The following is a 24,317-nucleotide window of genomic DNA, read 5'->3' on the forward strand; positions in this document are numbered from 1 at the left end:
AGAAGTCTTTCAATCTAGCATAGTCAGCCTGGCAAATGAAGGCCATTAAGGGATAACCAAAACAAAGGCACTACTGCGAGAGAAAGTGTGGGTTTTGACTGGTTTGCACCGTCAAAGCGCCTTGGCATCAACCACAATACTTACAAATTATTGGAGCAAAGACGAGTTGACAGTATGCAGTTCGTCTAGCAAAATCCTGCAAGGAAGGCGAATCGTGATTCCAGAAGTCTTTCAATCTAGCATAGTCAGCCTGGCAAATGAAGGCCATTAAGGGATAACCAAAACAAAGGAACTACTGCGAGAGAAAGTGTGGTTTCCTGGCATTGATAAAGTTGTGGAAGCAATGGTGAAGTCCTGTCTAGCGTGTCAAGCAGCGACGCCGGAAACGAAACCTGAACCCCAGAGGGGTAGCTTCTAGTCGTCTACAATGACTATTCCAGATACCTGGTGGTTGAGGTGGTACCATTCGTAGCAGCTTATGTAAATGTCGCAACTTGACGAAGTTTTCTCAGGGTTCAGTGTCCCTGAAGTTGAGGTTGTACGCTCTGATAAAGGACCACATTTCAACGTTAAAGACTTTAGAAAGTTTGCTCCTGTCCTGGGATTTAAGCACAGGAATGTGACGCCCCTCTGGCCTCGTGCAAATGGCTAAGTCAAAAGGTTCATGCGAACCTCTAAGAAGCTACCAAGGTATTCAGGGCGAATGGTCACCTGTGGAAAGAAGAACTCTGTGATCCGCTGCGCAACTAAAGAGCAACACCCCAATACAGGCAAGGCACCAGCTAGCGTGTTGTTTGATCGCCCTATGCGTATGAAGTTGCCAGAGGCACCTCAGAGCAACCAAGAGACGGATGTACTTCTGGTGAAGTGCGGCTCATCATGCAAGTCATCAGGCACGCCCTACAACCCAAAACCTTATCGAGTGACCGAGAAAAAAGGAAGCATGGTTACAGCAGCGCAAGACGGTAACAAGATAACTCGGAATTCATTATCTTACACATGTAACGCAGAAATCATATTGTGCTTGATTCTATTTTTTAATACATCTACATACATCGAAGCTGTGAGACAAAAGTTAAGAATCATAAGTTCTTAATCGTCTTTGTCTTGGTCGTCAATAAAAAAAAATAAGGGAAACAAAAGGTAAAGGGTATTGAATTTTGCGGTATTAAAGTTTGTAGGAATAGGATTTCGCGGGGCTTAAATGTCGCAAGATTAAAGAGACCAATAATGTATTAAATGTATTAAAAATAGCCACAGTTGCTTGTGCCCTTACAATCCTAGCGCACACGGAGCCGACCATCGTCACGCAGTCATTTCTTATTTTGTTGTTTTGCACCATGGCAACGGGAGTTGAAGGACGGGTTGCGAGAAAAACGGTGCTTATAGCAGGGTGGTTTTGAAATTTCGTAATATAAAACAAGATATCAGAACCTATTGAGTCATTACAGGGGTCAGGTAAAAATTCCGTCAACTGAGCACTTTCAAGTAACCTTTCTCAGCGGGTTCAAAGTCTTTACAATGAATGAAAGCCTTAGGCTTGACATTTGGGAGAAAAGATTTAGTGTCCTATTTAGTATCTGATGAGTAAACTCATCACTTTTCTGAAGAGGCAGGGTAAAGTTGAGCCCCTTATTTGATAATAAGGGGCTCAAAAGTAAATAAAAGTAAACACAAATGTGCGGCGATGGTGGAAAGAGGTGAAAAGCATCTCTGGAGTCTCGTGTAGCGAGGGTCAATGGTATCGCCAATTGATTGATGGTCAAGACATTGACTCTGTTGACACCGTTTGTGGGAGAATCAACAACTTCTTTGCGAGCTTGACCTCTTGCTTCTCACCCCTATCCCCTCAGGATGTAGCCGATATTACGCTGCAAGACATACCCGAGAGCTTGCTTGTTTCTGATTACGAAGCCTATAAAGCGCTACGCTCAGTTCAAGCTAGAAAATCTTCCGGGCCTGACGGGGTCCCTAATGTAATCCTGAAGGAGTTTGCCTTTGAATTGGCTTCGGTTGTTAAAGACTTGTACAACACCTCGCTACGCGAAGGGTTCTTACCCGCCTTATTGAAGTGTGCTGTCATCCGCACACTACCCAAGCAATCAACTCCCCGTGATATCAAAGAGGACATCAGGCCGATATCTCTTACATCCCAGACAGCGAAAGTGATGGAGGGCTTTACACTGTCAAGAGTTCTCCCAACCATCCTAAGAGACCTGGACCCTAAACAATTTGCTGTGGCCTGAAAGTGTACCACCCACGCCATTATATACATCTTGCATTTGGCTCTTGAGGCATTGGACAAAGGGAACTGTTGGGTCAGCCTATTTTTCGCTGACTTTAGGAAGGGTTCTGATCTCAGAGACCATAAGATCTTATTGGACAAGCTCAAGTTTATTATATTCACCCATGTTTGCTCAGGTGGCTGGCAGCCTTCTTGCTAGATAGGACGCAATACGTTAAGATCTCTCTTGCTTCATCACCTCTAATAAGCCTTAATGGGGGAATTCCCCAAAGACTCAGTCCGCTATTATTTGCAGTAATGATAAACAGGCTAGTTTCCTTTTGGACGCCCAGAGCGAAATACGTTGACGACTTGACAATAATGGAGATTGTACCTCGCAAATCTCCTTCTATTCTCATCAGTCATGTTGTAAACAGCATTAATTCATTCGCCTGTAGTAACAACATGGCGCTTAATCCAAAGAAATGTAAGACTCTGCGGTTTGACTTTTTGCAATATAATAGCTACGAGTGTCCGCCCCCCTTTCAGTCGGTAGTACTACAATAGAGAGTGTCAAGTCCTTCAAGTTTCTCGGGGTTTTCATCTCGGAGGACCTCTCTTGGGGCCCACACTGTCACTATGTTATTGCAAAGGCAAACCGCAGATTATACGCCCTCAGAAAGCTTAAACGTTCTGGTGTAGTAGACAGTGAAATAATTCAAGTTTATTGTAGTCTAATTAGACCTATCATGGAGTACGCGTGCGCGGTCTTTGTCGACCCTCCTCAGTATCTTAGTCATGCATTAGAAAGAGTCCAGAAACGCGCTTTATCAATCGTCTTTCCTGTACATCATACCAGGATGCACTTGCCCTCGCAGGCCTCCCAACCTTAGCTAAGAGACGTTCTGAATCATGTGAGAAACTCATAATGTCGTTAACGCCCAGCAACCCGCTGTACAACCTTGTAACGAATCGTATAGGTAGATTGAATTACACTTATAATTTAAGATCTCGTGCCAATGTAACTGTGAAACCAACCAACACTGACCGTTTTGGAAATTTCTGCACAAGCAAATTCGCCTTAAATGTCTCGCTTTAATGTATTATGTAATACTGACTATACCTATAATTCAGATGTAATCTGCTACTGGTATAATAAACTTATTATTATTATAATGGACTTCTCATACTCAATGAGAGGTAGGTACTCCGGAATGATAACAACAGTGTTTGCTGTATTTTGGAAGTAGTCAACTAGAAACTAAAGGACCAGCAAGCTGGATAAGTTTCCGCACATTGCAGTCAGTGAGATATTTGTAAACTTGACGTTAAGAGCAGATATCTTGAGATTCATTGAATACACAAGGATTTAAGATCTTACATAGGCAATCTGAGAGAGTAAAGATTCGTTTTTAAAAAAGATAGCATTGCTCTGGACAATTTCGCATGCACAGTGTGGCGTAAAATAGTAGGTAGGTAAGTAAAAGCCTGAAGACCAGCAAGCTGTATACATTTTCATGCTTTGCAGTAATCGAGGTACATGTAAAGTTTGCTGTTCAGCTAAGACATCTTAAGATTTATAAGATTAACAAGAACGCTTGGACTTATAGAGGCTAGTTGTGAGCAACAAGAGTCATTATTAAAATCAATAGCATTGCGTTCCAAACACATGGCAAGCATAGTAAAGCGCATAGCATTGCCCAGTAGGCTGACGTAGGCTGCCTTTTTGACATGTAAATATTTATGATGATATCTGTGTAAGAAAGCAGAAGTGGGAACGGTAATACCAAAAAAGGGGTAACCTTATAATTGAGACAACGACCTAAAAAACTTAATATGACTACAAAACCTTTTCTTAGAGAATACTAGTTAAGTTATGCCTACGACATAATATTTATGGTTTAAGATAACAAACAATTTTCTGGGGCAAATACTTGAGGAACTTCTTGAGGCTTGGCATTATCTTCTGGTTGTCGCAGAGTTTTAGCAAACTGGTATGACTAGAAAAACTACAGATAAGAGTTCGAATAAGTAGATTATCTGCACAGGCGTGGCGGCATTAGGGAAATAGATCAACACATTGTTGAGATGGTATGTTTTACGCCTTTGTAAATATAAAGTAGTTTTGCTGACATTTCCAGTGTTAGCCTTACTTGGAGCAAAAGAGACAAAAGGCGGATGGGGTTGAATTGATAGTGTTGTATGCGACAAAAGATAGCCGGCAGACGCTGCATGCACAAGCTGACAAAGAGTTGAAAAGGGGCATCGGCAATTACAGCAGGGTGTGCTAAGGAATTGTGATGATCTATGCAAAGGACAATTTTTCATTTGTGTATCCCCTGGGGGCTCAGCAACTGAGAACAAATGATTGTTGAAAACAAATGATTGTTCTCTTTTTGGACGCACAAGTTATTTGAGATAAGTGGTCTACGTAATGGCTGGGGAGGTTAAAGTATCCAGAGACAGGATAAAAATTATGTTGGTTGATTACATCATCGCGATGTTCACCAAAATCTGTGCCGTGCGTGGGACCAGTTTCTGCAATGTAGACTATACCACAACGCTAAAGTGGAATACAGTGAATAAGATTGCTAGGTGAACAGGTGATATAGTCTGTGACAGGGTACAACTATCTATGGAATCCAGGTATTTCGGTGGTGGAAACGATGGATTTTTAAAGGGTAGATATCTTCCTATCACTCTTAAAGGTGCCGGGCGCTAAACTAGAGGGAGTCAAAGTGCTTCTCACAAGCGAGGCGCGTTTATTTTTGTCGCATTGAAAAGGGAAGGGTAGCCACTGAGGGAAAATATAAACAGTTCCCGTGTTCACTTCCTATAGACTAAATGTGTTTGATTGCTAAATTGATGGGATAATATTTGAGGGAAGGGAATTCTGTCTTCCTGTAAGGGTTTGGAGCGCTGTAATGCAACAGAACGATCAACAGGCTAGCCTTCATCAAGATAATTAGTGACAAAATGTGCGGGATATGTGCACTTACTGTAGAACTTACATATTTTCTTGGATTTAGTATGAAAGTCAGAGTCCTTGCTACCAAGGGGATAAAGTCCAAGAAACTGTGACTAATGCATAAAAGTTTTAATGTGTAGAGGGCAAGCGGATGAGTAAAGTAAGTAACTGTGTGAATAAGTCAAGCTTGAATGGACAGTGACATATCAAGAAAGGTGACTGACGTTTCAGAAATCTTCACATGTAAAATCTAGAGCAAGTTGGGAGTTGTTAACAAATCCAGTAAAGCGGCGGAGATGCAGTTTAGAACACGATGTTGCACCAATGCATACAAAGATATAACGGCCATGAAGAGTGGGATGTGGTCGTCATATTTCCCAAAAGACTTTGCATGCACATATTAGACAAGCAGGTTGGTGTGGCGGAATCCCATTATATTCCACATGTAAACACCTTTGTCTTTCTTGTAGAAGTCACCTGAAAAGGAGAAACAGATGAGCGTTACCAACAGCACAGCTAGCACAAGAAAAGTAGCTATGCTCAGCTTTTATGCGATCTTGCGATCAAAAAAGTGTTTGAGGGTTTTGAAGTCCTCATTAGAAATAAAGGTTAACAGGGATTTGAAATCCACGGTAAATATGAATTAATGCATGCTCCCAGAAAAGAAAGCGAAGAAGCTAAAAATGTAAAGAGCATGGTTGGTTTTTTTTGATAGAAGAAGGTAGAGACTGTACAAGGCGCCTTTTGTGCAATCTTTACCTTCCCATATCAAAGACACCAACCATGCCCTTAACATTTCCAGCAACTTCCCTTTTTTTTCTGGCAGCATGCATTAATTCATTTTTGCCGTGGATGTCAAATCCGTGGTAACCCTTATTCCTAATGACAAGGGCCTCAAAACTCTCTAACACTTTTTTGATCGCAGGAGTGCATAAAAGCTGACCACGGCTACTTTCCTTATGTAAGCTGTGCTGTTGGTAACGCTTATCTGTTCCTCTTTTTCAGGTGACTTCTACCAGAAAGGCAATGGTGTTGACATGCGGAATATAATGGGATCCAGCCACATCAACTCGCTTGTCAGATATGTGCACAAAATTATTTTGGGAAATACGACGGCCACAGCCCACTCTTCATGGCCTTTAAATCTTTGAATGCACTGGTGCAACATCCTGTTCTAAACTGCATCTCCACCGCTTTACTGGATTTGTTAACAACTCCCACCTTGCTCTAGATTTTACATGTGAAGATTTCTAAATCTTAAGTCACCTTTCTTGTTACCTCACTGTCCATTCAAGCTAAACTGATTCACACAGTTACTAACTTTACTCATCCGCTTGACCTCGACACGTAAAACTTACATCCATTATTCACAGTTTCTTGGACTTTATCGCCTTGATAGCTAGGACTCTCATAGCTAGGACTTTCATTCTCAATCCGAGAAAATGTGTAAGTTCTACAGTGAGTGCACATATCCCGCACAGGTTGTCACTAATTATCTCGATGGAGGCTAGCCCGTTGATCGTTCTGTTGCGTTACAGCACTCCAAACCCTTAGGAGGAGGACAGGATTCCCTTCCCTCTCTAATATCATCCCATCAATTTAGCAATCAAACACATTTAGTCTCTAGGAACTTGATGATTTTATAAGTAAACACGGTAACTGTTTATATTTTCCCTCAGTAGCCACTTCTCCATTTTCAATGCGACAAGAATATACGCGCCTCCCTTGTGAGAAGCACTTTGACTCCCTCTAGTTTAGCGCCTGGCACTTTCATGAGTGCTAGGAAGAGATCTACCCTTTATGAATACATCGTTTTAACCACCGATATACCTGGATTCAATGGATAGTGGTACCCTGTCACAGACTATATCACCTGTTCACCTAGCAATATTATTCACTGTATTCCACTTTAGCTTTGCGGTATAGTCTACATTGCAAAAACTGGTCCCACGCTCGGCACGGATTTTTGTGAACATTGCAATGATGTAATCAACCAACATAATTTTTAGCCTGTCTCTGGATACTTTAACCTCCCCACCCATTACATAGCCCCTTTATCCATTTGCAGTATTTCTTTACTCAACCACTCAAATAACTCGTGCAACCAGAAAGAGAACAATAATTAGTTTTCAGTTTCTGAGCCCCTAGGAAATGCACAAAAAAAACTGTCCTCTGCATAGATCATCACAATTCCTTAGCACACCCCGCTGTAATTGCCGATGCCCCTTTTCAACTCTTTGTCAGCTTGTGCATGCAGCGTCTGCCGGCTATCTTTTGTCGCATACAACACTATCAATTCAACCCCATCCGCCTTTAGTCTCTTTTGCTCCAAGTAAGACTAACACTGGAAATGTCAGCAAAACTACTTTATATTTACAAAGGCGTAAAACATACCATCTCAACCGTGTGTTAATTTATTTCCCTAATGCTACTACACCTGTGCAGATCATCTACTTATTCGAACTCTTATCTGTAGTTTTTCTAGTCATACCAGTTTGCTAAAACTCTGCGACAACCAGAAGATGATGCCAAGCATCAAGAAGTTCCTCAAGTATTTGCACCAGAAAATTGTTTGTTATCTTGAACCATAAAATATTAAGCCGTAGGCGTAACTTAACTAGTATTATCCAAAAAAGGTTTTGTAGTCATATTATTTTTTTAGGTCGTTGTCTCAATTATAAGGTTACCCCTTTTTTGGTATTACAGTTCCCACTTCTGCTTTCTTACACAGTTATCGTCATAACTATTTACATGTCAAAAAGGCGGCCTGTGTCATCCTACTGAACAACGCTATGCGCTGTACCATGCATGCCATGTGTCTGGAACGCAATGCTATTGATTTTAATAATGACTCTTGTTGCTCACAACTGGCCTCTATAAGTCTAAGCATTCTTGTTAATCCTATAAATCTTAAGATGTCTTAGCTGAACAGCAAACTTTACATGTACCTCAACGACTGCAAAGCATGGAAATGTATCCAGCTTGCTGGTCTTCGGGCTTTTACTTACCTACCTACTATTTCACGCCACACTGTGCATGCGAAAGCATTCCAAAAGCAATGCTATCTTTCTTAAAAACGCATCTTTTCACTTTCAGCTTGCCTATATAAGGTCGTAGATTCTTGTTTACTCCATGAATCTCAAGATATCTGCTCTTAACGTCAAGTTTACAAATATCTCACTGACTGCAATGTGCGAAAATTTCTCCAGCTTGCTGGTCCTTTGTCTTCTACTTGACTACTTCCCTAATTCACCACACATTGTTATCATTATTCCCGAGTACCTACCTCTCACAGAATCTGAGAAGTCCATTATCAATAAAAGAGAGGAGTTCGCTGCTAAACAGGACACTGGATCTTTTCTGCACCGTGCCAAGCTGAAGGCTTTCGTTCACGGCAAAGACTCTGAACCTGCGGAGAAAGATGACTTTGGAGTGCGCAGTCAACATTCTCACTGGACACCTAACGAGGGTCAATACTGGGTCAATACGAGGGTCAAACCGCTGAGAAGCCTCGATGATTACAGGGACAGTGAACGACAACACCTTCAGGCTCAGCGTTCATAGCGTAGATAAAGGAAACATCCTATGTTCAAGATAAAAGTCAACGACACCTGGTTGAAGCTCATGGCTGACTCGGGATCAAGCGTCAACATCCTCGACAAAAGTAACTACAAGAAACTCAAGGAACCTCCCAAACAACAGGAAACATCAGCCCGTGCCTACCGGTATGAGTCCAAAACACCACTCAAAATGCTCGGAAAGTTTGAGGGTGATTTGAAGACAGAAGGCAAAGTCATCTCACGTGAAACTATACACGTCACGCAAGGAGCTGGTGGATCACTCCTTAGTTGGCAGACTTCACAAAATCTTGGACTCATTTCAATCACAAGACCTCTCGCATCGAAACCTCAACCATAGGTACAGCACCAAATAGAAGAATATGGAGACCTGTTTAGTGGCCTAGGAAAGTTAAAGGACTATCAGGTGCATCTACACATTGACGAAAGTGTGAAACCTTCAGCGCAACCTCACCAAAGGGTACCTTTTCATGTGCGGAAGCAGATCGAAGAACAACTGGAGAAAGACGAGGAGAGAGGTGTCATAGAAACCATAGATGGACCAACACCCTGGGTGTTGCCAGTCGTTGTAGCACCCAAACCCAAGCAACCTGGCAAGATACGGATGTGTGTAGACATGAGACAGCCAAACAAGGCGATCCAGCACAAACGCCACATCACCCTAACCATCAAGGAAGTCATCGGAGATCTAAACGGAGCTAAGTTTTTCAGCAAGCTTGATTTGAATCAAGGCTACAATCAGTTGGAACTAGACCCTGAATCGCGGTATATCACTACGTTCAGCACACACGTAGGGCTCCGGAGGTATAAGTCGTTCGTTCTGACAATGGACCCCCATTCAATGGCAAAAACTTCGCCAAGTTTGCATTCGTCCTAGGATTCTGACACCGAAAGATCACACCACTTTGGCCACGCGCCAATGGTAAAGTAGAGAGATTTTTGAGAACCCTTAAAAAGGCTATTGAGGCAGCTAAAGCCAGTGGTCATCAATGGAAGGAAGAACTGTGTGAACTTCTTCGAAATTACCGAGCAACACCACATGTGTCAACTGGGAAGCCCCCAGCAACGGTCATGTTCAATCGACCACTGCGTGTCAAGCTACCTGAAGCACCGACTGTCAACAAAGATCCTGCGTCTCTGCAACAACAACACGACCATGTAAAGGAGAAGATGAAAATTACGCGGATGCTAAAGTGTATGTTGCGCCGAGTACTCTTAAGGAGAATGACACCGTACTTGTAAGGCGTGACCCGTCTTGCAGATCATCTGGCTCACCTTATGATCCAGGACCATATCGTGTTACAGACAAAAAGGGAAGTATGGTAACAGCACAGCGCCAAGGAAAAGGGATAACAAGAAATTCTTCAGTCTTCAAGAAAGTAATCTTGGGCACACCAGTCATTGAAGTTGATGATGATGAGATCGATGATGAGATCGATGATGCTGAAGAGCCAATCTTGGAACCTCAAGCGCAACCAGTACGCAGATACCCAACAAGGAGCTCAAGACGTCCACCAGACTATCTGAAAGACTTTTATCTGCTGAAAGGACTGAAAGGACTTTGTCATATTGTAGCATGAGCTAGCTTTAAGAACTCGAACACTCAAACTGAGACTCAAGAACTGTTGAAATTTACTTTATTGTTTAATCTGTCCTTACGTATCATATTGTTATGTTACAGCCATTTTCTAAGGTGGGGAGGGGTGTTATGATGTCACTTCCTCTATTTGATTTGCATATTTAATTGATTGCTAATTTATGCAGCATGGTTGTCATATATGTTGTGTACCACACGTTGGGTACCCTGTGCGGGAGCGCGGTTACTTAGCCGGCCAGAGTGTTCTCCAGCTGTATGAACAGGTTCGTTGATTATATGTATGCTAAATAAAGGTTCATTCACACCTTCCTACATACCCAACAATGGTCTTGGACCGAGAGCAGAAAACTCGTGAAGCAATCAAACCGAGTATTGAGACAAATAAACCGTTTGTTTACTACTACAGCGTAGATTTAATGGCACAACTTTACATATTGGTAGTTGCACAGGCTAGTTCGTGCCATTCCTTATCGCGACAAGCAACAGCTACTCTAACTCACATGAAGATGACAAGAGCATGTTTTCCAGGATCTCTTATTTTTCAACCTTTTTAAATTATTATGATTATTACATGATTATCATTATCAACTGGCGACGAGCTGGTGAAGGACTCAACGACCAAAGGATCGTAAGTAAACACTGCAATTCCTGCATTTACTCCTCGATCAAATCTTACGGAATTCAAAATGGCTGCCAGTCATACGATAGGCAACATGCAGCCGTTTGACGAAGCCACAGAAACGTTCACTTGTTACGTTGAACGGTTAGAGCTATTCTTTGATGCTAACATAAATGAAGACAAAAAGACAGCCTCGCTACTTAGTTTAATCGGTCCCAAAACCTACAATCTGTTACGAGGTCTGACCTCACCCAAAAAAACCCAAGGACAAAACATACCAAGAGATCATAGAAATTCTTGAGGGTCATTTATCACCACCCCCGCTCGAAATTGCAGAGCGTTACAAATTCCACCAAAGAAATCAAGCGCTTGGCGAAGATATCAACGCATTTGTGGCCTCATTGAAACAAATGACTGAACATTATAATTTTGGGGAATTTCTTCCCCAGGCCCTCCGCGATTTAGCAAATGAATCTATTTCTAGGAAATTGCTGTGCGAGCGCGATTTAACCCTAGAAAAAGCAGTCACCATCGCCAAAGCAATGGAACAGGCAGGGAAAGGTGCCAATGCATTCCACCAAGCACACACAATCCCTGAGACTGGAGCCCAGACCCCCGAATCTGCCCGGCCACATCAGTCCCGCGTTTTCAAAATGGAGCAAACCCCACAGAAATGTATGAGCAAAAACACACACGCGCGCAGGGACTGTAAGTTCTAAAATGCCATTTGCCGCATATGTAACAAGCGCGGGCATATTTCTGATATCTGCATGTCCAGTACCAATCGCAAAAAGAGCACCCCAAGCAAGACCAAACCCACCCACTGCGTAGAGCAGGATATCTCAGAGGGGGAGGAAGATGAGATGCAGTGCTTACACATTTTCAAATGTGATACAACCAGTCCCCCTATTCTAGTACAAGTCAACATTGAAGGGTCCCCGGTTAGCATGGATTTGGACAAGGGTTCGTCAGTGTCAATCATCCCGCGCAATGTTTACGAGAGTACATGCAAACACCTAGAGGTCAAACCCGCTAAAGTAAAGCTTCGCACGTATGGTAATGAGATAATAGTCCCTATGGGTGTGGTCAGCGCGAACATTAGTTATAACGACCAATGCTGTGAGGCAAAGATGTATGTCGTGGATGGACCCAGAGTTGCACTCTTTGGTCGCTCTTGGCTGCGCCTATTCAAACTTGATTGGCCATCAATGAAGTTGGTTGAAGGCAAGAACACTGCACTGTCAGACCTCACAGAGAAGTATCAAGATGTTTTCAGCGACGAACTAGGCTGTCTCAAGGGATATGCTGCGCAGCTACACAATCGACTTCCATTTGGCATAGCGTACTCAGCAGCGATTTTCCAGCGACAGATGGACAGAATTTTCAAGGACCTTCCACAAGTACTGGTGACAGGAAGAGACAGCGAAGAACACCTTACAAACCTGGAAAACGTTTTGCGACGCCTACACGCCAACGGTCCCACAGCACAACGAGAGAAGTGCGAATTCATGCAGCCATCGCTGAAATACCTCGGCCACGTCATCGACAAAGACGGAATCCACCCCACCAGTGACAAGGTAGAAGCCATCAAGACGGCACCATCACCTCAGGATGTAACCCAGCTCTGTGCGTTCTTAGGCCTGGTAAACTACTACCAGAAGTCCCTACCCAACCTATCACAGGTCTTACAACCTCTTCATCAACTGCTGAAGAAGGACACCAAGTGGTGCTGGATGGTACCCTATAACCCACATCTCCCAATCATACTCGACTGTGATGCGTCAGCATACGGCCTGGGCGCTGTTCTGTCGCACCAAATCCCTGATGGACCAGAGCGTCCCATCGCGTTTGCCTCGCGAACAATGAACAGCAGCGAGAAGAACTACTCACAGATCAACAAAGAAGCCCTCTCCATAGTCTTTGGCAACAGCTACTCTAACTCACATGATGATGACAAGAGCATGTTTTCCAGGATCTCTTATTTTTCAACCTTTTTAAATTATTATGATTATTACATGATTATCATTATCATTATTATCATTTTTAGAGGAGCCAGCGCGGCCACAGGCCACGCGCAGAGCTCCATAGGTATAGAAATTGGTCATTAAACTACGCGACTTGGTCAATTAGGTCATGTCACACGCTGCCAGCTATCTGCCCCCATTCACGTGACTAGCCCATGCGACCAGGTCAGCTTGGGTGAAATAAAGTAAATATGTGAAAAAAATCAAGAGAGCCAATGCGGGTGAATATAGAGAATGTATGAACATTCTCACAAAAATTAGGCTGTTGATGAGGTCCAAAATCTTGTGACACCTGCCTAATGCGTGAGTTGACAGCTATGATATTTTTTGCCTGTTAGGATAATATTATTATTTTTGTATTCCTATATGTTTTCTCATGTTTTGAGAAAATAAGAAAAGGTATGACATGTCTGAAATGACAAGAAATTCTCTTATTCAGGTGAATAATGTATGATTTAATGAAGGCATGGATGATGAGAAACATTTATAAAAATATTAAACTTTTCTTTTCCTTGCAATCAATCTGCATTCTTTCCTTGGTAGAGATATTTTCATGTTTTGTTGATATTGTATCTGAGAAGGTAGCAAAATGGTTAAAAAATCAGGATTAAATACCAGATTAGATAATGGCTTGTCATCCGGAAATGCCAGACAGCCGGAACACATATTAGCATAATTAACTTGTCATGTGCACATGCTTATTGTAGAGATTACCGCTGACCACTCTCGTTCCCAGGACTATGGGATGTGTGGAGAAAACAAGATGGCGGACTAAAGTTGACTTCACGAACTATACACCGCTTCACTGGGTTTAATCCACCAGTTTTTACCCATTTATAGTCGTAAGAGTCTCCTGTGTTTTGTTTATTACCTCGTTCATGTTATTCAAACGATTTATTGTTATCTATCTTATCATTGTCAGAACGACTTCAACATCTTTGTCAATAAATTGAGTTGTCATCGAGGAGTATTTATCTTCACTTATTATAGAACTGCTAGAGTGCATGGTACAATGCGATCTGATCATCATTTTAATTTTTTCTCATTGTTTCTTGTATCTCTTTTGTGACCGTGTGACCTTTTAAGGAGCCCCTCCCTGAATGAATGCTGTCCAAACTGTGATTTTTCTACTCTTATCTTATGCTGTGGCTGCATTTAAGACAGCAAATCTTTGGTGCTTGAAAATTTTCTGTTGGGTTTTTAAAGGTTAACATTTTACTGTAAGGATAACTGTGCTTTGTGAATAAAATAGGCGAAGGATAGTGTATAAAAAAATGTTGTTTCATCTTCTATTAATTTAGTACTTGAACTTGATAAAAGTGTTAAAAAGGACTGAAAATTTTAATCATGGGTAGATTTGGGTGTTTTGGGTTATCTTGCCGCAAACATCTGCTCAAGTCTCTTGATCTTCAAAGTTGTACTCAACATAAGAACTGAGAACATGGCCAGGCACATATATATTAGACCTGATTATTTTATTGCATAGAAAGGTATCATTTGTTAATCAAATGCAGCTACACACTAAGAGCTCATAGCCTCCTCTTGTGCTATTGGTAAATGATATCCTTGGCATAAATATCACCGATAATTTTTGGGTGTGCTGCAAAAGAAGTTGTGATTGGGAGAAGGTCAAGCTTCATTATGTTTAGGCTGCCAGAAAGCCATATGTAACAAAAAATAATGACCCCCTTTGTCACTGAGCGAAAAGCTCAATCCGTCTCTGCTCCATATGAAAATATTGTAATAAACCTGGCTCCGCTTTTTGGCCAAAATCTTTGTATTATAATTATTATCATTATTATCATTATCATCATTATTATCATTATTGTCATTATTATCATTATTGTCATTATTGTAATTAGTATCATCATTATACAGGCTATTTATACCTGTACGGAGCTTACAGGTACGAATAGCGTTTCCGCACTATCAGTGTGAACCCATTTCGATGAGCAATAATTCTCTGTACTGATACAGAAAGTATGACCAGTATGGCAACACAAAGTGCCATCTACACAAGAAGCTTTAGCACACAAATGTAAATCCAATCAACACAAGCTGTAAGATGGACTATAAATGTTTCTTCCACTTCAAAACAAAACATGTGATTTCACACATGCATACTCTGAATTATGCAATTTTTGAACAAAAATAGCACACCTAGAGCAGTTCACAGAGCTGGGTGTGTCAAGCTATTCGTAAGAACAAGTAACATTACCTCAATATATTGTATGGAATTATGATTGTTTAGTAATATTTTGATACTTACTGTAAAAGCGACAAATCTTTTTCTTATTGTCTTATTGTCATCATGACGATACTGAATTGTAAACCATGGTCAGCAGTTATCACCCCAGTTACCACACCAGAAAGGTCATTGGGCCAAGCACAAGCCTGACCTTGACAGCAGAAAATTGTAGATTCTTTGATTCAAACTGTCTATAACTGTAAGAGAGTTTCACAAATTGTTTTTCCACTTTTTAGGTTTTTGTGGGGAAGGTGTGCCAAGGAAGTGTAGAAAGATAGCTAGGGTGGCAAAGCAGGCAAAACCACAGGGTTCCCAAACTATGAACAAAAAACAGAGTCACAGCAAAATAGCATTTTTCTGTACCTATGGAGCTCTGCATGCAGCTACATTCAATGTAACTGTGGTGATCTACTGTATGTACAGTACCATCTAAACACAAACAAAGATCTGTAGACTCTAGCATAGAATTTATAATTATAGAAAAGGTAATAAGTAACCATGATTCCATTTGTAAAGCTAGAGAAGCTTCAATCAAACCTCACGCTGCATTCAAAGGGAATTCTTATCAACACCATTTATGGAATGGCCACCAACTTTAATATTTTCCAGGAGTGTAAGTTGCCAATTCAGTCCTGGATTTTAAGGCTCTGATAGCTAGGACAAGCAAGTGCCACTGTGGCAGACAACCAGAGAAAATTGTTTAACCAAAAATAATAAGATGCAGAGTAATTTTCCTTGAGCAATATTTGGCATTCTTAAATCCATTGAAATTAGGGTTAATCACATGTAATAATTAAGTAGAGATTTATTAATGTTACATCATCTAATATTTTCAATAAGTCACTAAACTGTAAATGTATTAAACAAATATATGTTTTACCCCAAGCCCCCATTTCTCTTCATTTTTGATTATAAATGTATTAGTAAAAATGTACTACAGTATAAAAGAAACCAGCAAGAAGTACATTGGTAACCTAACAAGCAACTAAATTACACCCTTCTGTTCAACCACAGCTCAACAAGAATTACGCATTATAAACTAGGGATATACTTAAGATAAAATTATAAAAAAATTATATAAAATATTGAAAAACAGATATGGTATAATAAAAATTGTTTACCCACATGTAAGGAAGGAAATGATGAGACTTGGAGAAGATTATTTGGGAAGCTGGTAATGGGCTGTGTGAGCATAATCTACGGAGTATGGTAAACTCTGCCATTTAAGCCAAAATGGAGCATTGCATTTCTGGAGGAATTTATAGTACAGACTGTACCTGTGAAACCGATGATGTTGATGAGCGGGCTGGGGAGTACACAGATGGTGTGCCATGATACAATCTGCAATGAGTGTCAAAGAGAGGCACCCCATGTAAAATATATATGTGTGGGCTAGAACTTGCCAAAAAGGGGTTTTCTGCAGACATTGTACAGGAGTAGAACAGTATAGGTGGAAAGCATAAAGTCTGTATATGAGTCCCACCAGGGCTTAAGAAACATTCCTGACTGGGAAAAGGGTGAATGCAGCTTTCACCAATCAAAGGTTTGTTTTGAAATAGCTGTGAGCAGATACAGTACTGTAGTAGTAGAAAAAAACCCTGCAAACTTCAAAGTGTGCTTTTGATGGGTGCTGTGTACTCTAGTTATTCTAGCTTATCACTCAAATCATTCACAGATTTTTATTACTATATGTATAAACTTTACCTACCCGGAAGATTACAAGTTTTGCAAGGTAGTCCAACTTCAAACTGAGTCATTAGCTTCCACATGTTACAGAGAATTCCGCGTAAGATGCGATGAGCAGCAGCCATTTCCCTGGAAAATTTATTAGAGGTCAATTGAAAGTCTGAATCTTGACAAAAACAAGATGCAGCAGCAGCGATCATCCATCCATGCTCTTGATGATCAAAACGTCAAAATGCTTTCAGGATAAGGATATTGATTGACACAAGCCAATACCCAATGCTTGGATATTTTCCAAATGTGTGTGCGATTCCATGCGCTACTTTGTTTACTAGTATTGTTAGGGTGAAATTCGCAAGTATCGAGACAGCATGTTGACAATAAGATTGTTCAAGCGTTCAAAGTCTCGCGAACTCAACTTAGATTATCTTTCAGAATTTGATTCACCAGAGATAATCTCAGAAAGCGGTTTCTAGCTCAACGGAATGTTACTCTAGACCTGTACTGTAACCTCCACTGGCGAGTGTCGAGTCCTCATTAGCACTCTCACCACTCTGGAATCGAGACTCTCACTTTTAATAAGGCAATTGAGAAGAAAGCAACTCGCCACTCGCAGAAATCATAGCGGAGCCAGGCGCGGCAGCAGGCCGCGCGCGTAGCCCCATAAGCATAGAAATATGGTATAGGTATGAGACTTGGTTTTTGTGGTCATCACGCGGGTACCCTGTGGTGTCACTCGCCAGCCAGCCAGCCAGCCAGTCAGTCAGCCAGTCTGTCAGCCGCGCGACTCCCAGGCCCCACTCGGCCCCGAAATGGCGACTAAATACAAGCACGGAGCAGGGGAAAAAGTTCTTGTCGATTATGCGATGATTATTTATTTTGCCTCAAATTTTGTGACTTAAGGATAAAGTCAACTATAGGAGATCTACTAACATTCATTCACGCCAAGATTTATCTGGTTTTAGCTAGTAAATTTAAGTTCACATTTCAGTTCACATTAAAAAGCGAACAGAACCACAAGAAAGCGACCAAAAAAAACAATGCAAGGTGAGTTTAGGACGACAATTTGTATTGTCTGTTGAGGATATAAAAGTTATTAGGCTTTTTGTTGTCCTTTTTGTATGCTTTGAGAATGCGAGTACTTAACTCAGTAATCAAATTATTTGGGCATAACAGGTTTTGTTTTGACATTCTTCGTTTTATCTATATTCTTGATTGTGTTGAATAAAATACAATACAACAAAAACTGGAATTCGTTTTTAATATGACTTCTTCAGGGCAGATTGATTGTGTTGAGATATTTCATAAAGGCTAACGTGTTGCATTTGTCAAATACTGCTAAAGAAGACCGTTCTTGTCTTTATATCCTGTGCTCTTAGTCCTAAGAAGATACATATCCTTAGAAGATACAGCAGCTTTTTCAACTTACAAGAGAAATTTTCCTTACCGAGGATAAAAAAACTATTTTCAATATGTATTGTTGTTATTGTCTGCATCTTGCATCTCATGTGTTTTTTTTTTCAAATAGTTGTGGAAAATTAATTAGATTATAAATGGCTTGATAAAAAGATTGTTTTGAAAGAAATAATAAATAATTGTTTTCACTCTTTTATGAACCAGGAACTACCCGAGGGCCAAGATGAATGCTAAAGACTGGAAGACATGAGAACAGTAGGATGTTCTTATTCACTAGTCATTTGATACCCCCACACCCATGGTCCCAGGGAAGGGTGGGGGATTAAACTTTAATAAAAGCCTGTTTCCAAGTTAAGAGTCAAAAACAGTCAATACCACCACCCCTCTTGACATATTCTGGTTAAAAAGTGGTCTAACACCCCACATTAACCCCTGACTTCTGCGGGACCATAAGGGAGGGGGCACAAACGACTAGTTCATTACTATGTGATTCAGCAGTACACACTCAATAGGTTTTTTTAGAACAGGATACTTATATAATATAAAACTAAAAACAAACTTTTGCTTTTTAAATAATAAATCTGTAACGAAAACAGTTTTCTATCAACAAAGATAATGGGAAAGGGGATATTTTAGAGAAGTACTGAATATAATTATCACATTATTGTTATTATATTTTCTTTTCAAACATTTAAAGAAGAGTCATATTTTTTCCTTTTTCTTCTCCCTGTTGACTATTTTTATGCAATTGATGCTCTTTGCTATTTCCCCTCTACACCAAAAATAAATTAATGAACAGATTTTATTTTTAAATTAGTAATTTCCATTTAGTACTCTCACTTATATCTTCTTTTTAGGATTTTCTTTCTAAGTCTCTTTCCCATTACATTTAATTTAGAGGTTTAGATTTATTTCATTGGAATAGTTGGATCCAGGGTTTCTCAAAATATAATGCATTACTGGATGTATATTTGTAGATATTAATTCCCATGGGGATGGAAAATCACCACTTAAAATGGTACATTAAAACTTCAGTATCTAAAATTGTGTATGACACTATATTCCATCTTTGAAATCCTGTTTCATCCATTGTTCTTTGCAAGGACAAAGCTTGTCAGAATGTAGCTTTACAAATGTACATTAATGGAACTTTTATTATGGGGAAGGGTTTTTAGGCCAAGATACTTAAACTTTATAACACTAGCAACAACCTTGTTCTTTTTCAATAATAGAATTCTGTTCACATAACTTGGATAGCATAGACATGGCATCTTTAGAGGCCTGTGGTGGTGAAAGGGTTAAGATAATGGGAAAGGGGAAATGTCAAGAAATGCTGAATCAAATTATTTTCATTACTGTTATATTTTTTTCACCAAACCTTTAAAGTTCAGTCAATTTACTTTATATCTCCTCTCCCGTCAACTATTCTTTTTTAGTCAATTGATATTCTTTGCTTCCTCTCTACCCCAAACATAGATCAATGAAAGGGTTTGGTTTGAAATTAGAAGTTAGCATTTTAGCACTGTCAGTGATGCCTTGGATGTTTTTTTTTTAAGGATTTGCTTCCAAAATCAATCTGTTTTTTCTTCATTGCATTTATTTGGGAGTAGGCCACCAACAACAAGGCCACTATATGGTAAAGGGGAGTGCACCAATATGTAAGGCATAAAAGGAGATATATTTTTGGATTTTAATTTCCAGACATTTTTTTGAATATTCGGTCCAATGAAGGAGATAATCGCCTCTAAATCAATACATAAAAATTACAGTATGGCATCTAAACAGTCTAAATATATTATTTTGAATCTTTGGAATGCTGTTACATCCATGACATTTTCTGCACAAGGGCAAAGCTTGTCAGAGTATTGTTTTGATTAAAAAAAATATTCATAATGGAACTTCTATGATGGGACATAAGAATTTACCATTAGACTCTTGACAACTTTGACAGCCATATTCACACCAGGAATTGTGTTTGTTAACTTTGATGTACTGCATAATTTAAATTATTGAATAAGGCCTGGATCCATTTGGTTGGTACAATAAATAAATCTCAGTAAAGAGCAGGATCCTAGATCCCCCAAAAATACCTCGATCAGTCAACACAAAAGGTGTTCAATGCTGGCTCCGCTTTTAGGCAGTGCCTAAATCTATATTACACTTACACTTTTAGCAAATGCAAGGGTTTGAGAGTGATCACTCAAACTCAGGGATCTTAAAGAGACAACCATGAAGACATTTCTTCATTCTGTTTTGTCGTAGACAAAATATTTAATACATAGACACTATACAAAAATGTTTGTAGAAAATACTGATTCACTTATTCACAAAATATATGAACTAATATCTCGAACAGTTTGTGGCTGATGAGAAGGTTTACAGAAGCAAAGGTTATGATAACTCAAACATGCAAGATACAATAAGGAAAGGACAAGGACAAGTTTGTTTCATTACCTTAGGCGAAATGAGTGAGACTTTGCACCCTTACATGTGTTCATAGAAAATATTTTATTTACTTTGCAAAAGGAAAAGAGTATCTCTGAATTCCTCAAACTGTTCTTTGCTTATTGAAAGGTTTTAAAAAGAAAAGGTTGTGTCAAAAACAATTCCCTCCTCTGCATGGTGAAGTATTGTCTGTATTGAGTATTGGCTTCTGTCAATATCCCTATCCTGAGTAGATTTTGACGTTTTGATCATCAAGGGAGATGCCAATTGTCACCTTTTGTTGTCGCGTTCACAAAAAAAATTTTTTATTAAACAAAACATTGTCCAATTAAACACATTGACCCCTGAACCGGCCTGTACCGGCTTTGGGAAGTACCCACAACCCAAAAAATTCATAAATTCAAAATAAACACAACAAGATGAAGATACTCAGGCATCAGTCTAAGGGATAAATGGTCTTGCAGATATGCATCCAACCAAGGTGTTGGCATCTACTCTTAAGCCAAATAATAGCACAGGTTCTTTGACAAATCTCAAATCGAACAAGGAGAGAAAAGCAGAATCACCCCTCTCAATAAAACGCTCAAAATACCACACAAGGGAGAGAGATCAGCAAACACAGCTCAAGACACAAATAGATACCTTTATTCTGATCCTCCAGGTACATTTCCTTGGCCTCAAAACACAATGCCCATTCCTTGAAGGATTGTACAACCACGAAAATTTGTTTACGTATTGCAAAGCATTCTGGGAGACACAGGGGAAAATTCACGAGGGGAGGGCCAGTCAACACTCCTCTCCCCAAAGTCAGATGGTTTTTTATAAGTCTTTTCACCCCGAAGCCAAACGAATCAATTCCAGGCCATACAGACCCAGAATAGCAGTGTAAACAATTTTGGAATCAATTTGGTTTCAGAAAAGACAGCATTTAGGAGAGCTGTGGTGATTCATTAGAAAATTATTTTCTCATCCGGGCAAAGCCAAACAAGAAAAAATCATCATGAATCCACCTTTGCTTGCAAATATCCATAAGCAAAGCACTCAATTATGCCCCAAAAGACTTCATGATGTCCTGAGACACTCCCCTAATATGCTCATAGCTGTATTTTTGATGAAAAATACAAGCAACCATCAACTTGTGCTGGCTTCAGCACATCGACGAGGGATTAAAAGTGGGGACCGCAAAGCACTGTTGGAAAGCTTGGATACCGCTGACTAGGTGCAGCTGTGTTTGACTTTGACGGGCTGTATAAAACTCAGAATAGGGGGGGAGGTATCTGTTTTCAGTCTGTTTTTTGTAAATTCAGCTCCAAAAAAGCCAGGAGTCAATGGGTTAAACAATCTTTCCTGTCCTTACAAAGGCGATTAGAAATATTTCATTTATTTTGAATTTATGAATTTTTGAAAAAACCCACTAGAAAAATGTAGTTTATAATATTTGAAAAATAACGCAATTCTCGCTTTGTGTTGATATAATACTTGCCACGTCTTGCCAAAAACAACAAAAACAACCTGAATAACAAAAAAGAAGTTCGCAATCCTTCCCGTTTCGAAATAAAAAAATATTGTTTTGCTCTAGTTTGTCTAAGCTTCTGAGTCCATTTTCATGGGTTATTTTAATTGTTGCCATGCAAGTTACATACAAGGTAATCAACAATATGCGAAAAACGAACACACCAAGTCACACAGTCTAGTCACTGTATACAAAGTTTCGCTGGCTAGACTTTCATGTAATTGTTTACAACTTGCTTCAAAGTCTGCAACTAGGCTTATTTGGCTAATATCCTTTGTGGTGCTTTCTGTGTTGCCTCAGAATGCTAGCAGGGATGATGACTGAAAAGGTAGATGTTTTTAGACCTGTTCACTCGCAAACGCGTTAAAGCGTATGAATATTTAGCGAGATGATACTCTCGAGCCACTCTCAAGTACAATATGCACGAGTGTCGAGTACTTGCTAGTGGAGGTTATACTACTCTACACCTGCACTGTACACTGTACTGCAAAGCTGACAATTGAAAAACATGAAAAGTGAAAAGTGTGAAAACATGTCTTTGAAGTAATCTGATTGTTGTTGTAAAGATTGAAAATAAAGCTCGGGGTATAAATAAAGTTTGGGAGCGTATAAAGTCGAATAATAGATACCCGGCTACTTTTGTAATCTTGTAAAACTTAGCCATATGAATTAAGAACTTGTAACTTAATATGCAGCAAAAGCCTGGTGATTCTGATAGTGTTTGTAACTTGACACTTCGCAGGACGAAATCCAAGGTTGAATGGCTTGTTGAAACTGTTGCAACGGCAATTTACTAAACTAGGTTCCAAACAAGCTGGGGATCTCATTTTAAAAGCACACCCACCTTTGACTGTTTTAGCGCTTCCATCGATATCACCGTATTCCAACAACGACATAAGAACTTTAGGTTTAGTGATAAGCGTGTTTCTCGAACTTGGTCGGTTGGCTTTGTCATTCAAAGTTCCCTCAAAAGATGCCAGACTCAATTCACTCATATCTTTTTTTCGCTAGCTGATAAACGCGAAAAAGCTGAGTATTTGAAGAAGATAGCAAACGATAACTCCGAGTAAAACATCTCGTTTGGTCTTATTGGCGCGAAAACCTCCTGAACCTAGGGACTTATAGGTAGACCGAGCCCCCCTCGGGCACAGAAAGCCCGCCTGAGAAGATAACCGCTGTCAAGTTAATCGCAGGCGCTTTGATTTCTAGCCAAAATGGCGTCACGATCAAGCAACAAGGTATTTTTCTCGTCCAGATCATTGTCACATATTTAAAGCATATCTTCCCTCAGATGTACGACGATGGCCTATATCAATGCTGCCGGGCTATTAAGGGCTTAAAGGAACTCTATGATAAGTATTAGCAGTATGAAAACATTAAAAAACATTAGAAACATTCCAGTAAAAATTCAGTGGAAATTTGGATCACCACTCACAGCGAAAACAAGTCACTAAATGCACTTATTTTACCAACTGTGCACTGTTGAAAACAATTTTAGCAAGATCAGATTTGTTGTGGGTTATTGTGATAAGAATGAAGATATGGTACTTTTTAGGGGTTTGAGAACAGAGGGACTAAAAGTTAAAGTTTTCTAGATTATTTAAGGTAATGAAACCTATTATCGGACAATGCCCTATTATCTCAAACAATAGGAAACACAACGAAGAATGACCAATCAAGTCGAAAAAACAACATTCAGAAAACAGGTATTCTGAAGCTTTTTAAGAGTGTTTATTGTTTCGCAAATCTAGAAATAATTTACTCGGAGGACAAAAAGAAGTCGCAAAAAATCCAAGATTTACCGATTGTGATGAAAGTCGCTCAGCGAATCCGCCATTTTGTTGTTGATCTTCCAGGGTGCTATTTGGCCGCTGTTTCCGTAGACACTTGGGGATAGCTCGGATTGTTTGCACGTAGCCTCGGTGCCCTATTATCAGACGGCCGGCCAAACGCCTGCTGTATTTTATGGAAAATGAAGCATGATTTTGCTTTTTACGAAGGA

At 40.0% G+C, this 24,317-nt stretch overlaps 1 long non-coding RNA gene across 1 annotated transcript; it reads right to left on the reverse strand.

Moving 5' to 3' along the window:
• Window positions 1–14,071: 14,071 nt before the first annotated feature.
• On the reverse strand, window positions 14,072–23,736 carry LOC125570149. Its single transcript, XR_007312528.1, has 3 exons — window positions 23,160–23,736; window positions 16,967–17,073; window positions 14,072–16,599 (listed from the first exon to the last, which is right to left on the reverse strand). It is a non-coding gene; the product is annotated as an uncharacterized LOC125570149 (long non-coding RNA).
• Between the last annotated feature and the right edge of the window lie 581 nt (window positions 23,737–24,317).

This window comes from Nematostella vectensis, chromosome 8 (genome assembly GCF_932526225.1).
Source record: "Nematostella vectensis chromosome 8, jaNemVect1.1, whole genome shotgun sequence".
Classification (NCBI taxonomy): Eukaryota; Metazoa; Cnidaria; class Anthozoa; order Actiniaria; family Edwardsiidae; genus Nematostella; species Nematostella vectensis.